Here is a 390-nt window from a genome sequence, read left to right as displayed (position 1 = left end):
GAGAAACTGCTTTGTGATGTGTGACTTCCACTCACAGAGTTACAGCTGTATTTCGTGGAGGTGTCTGCTAACCTTATTTTTGTGGAATCTTAGAACTGATATTTCGGATCCCTTTGAAGACTATAGGGCCAAAGGAAATATCCTCTGATAACACAGAGAAAGAAGCTGTCTGAGCAACTTCTTTGTGTTCTGTGAAATCATCTCACAGAGTTACAGCTTTCCCCTCAAGAAGACTTTCCCTAAGACTGTTCTTGTGGAATTTGCAAACTGATATTTGAAAGCCCAAGGAGAGCTCTGGTGGAAAAGGAAATATCCTCAGATGAAACCTAGAAAGAAGCTTACTGAGAAACTGCTTAGTGTTTTGTTAATTCATCTCACAGAGTTACAGCT

This window comes from Mandrillus leucophaeus, unplaced genomic scaffold (genome assembly GCF_000951045.1).
Source record: "Mandrillus leucophaeus isolate KB7577 unplaced genomic scaffold, Mleu.le_1.0 Scaffold1245, whole genome shotgun sequence".
Taxonomy (NCBI): Eukaryota; Metazoa; Chordata; class Mammalia; order Primates; family Cercopithecidae; genus Mandrillus; species Mandrillus leucophaeus.
The sequence above is the reverse complement of the archived record's forward strand: the minus strand, read 5'-3'. Positions refer to the sequence as shown.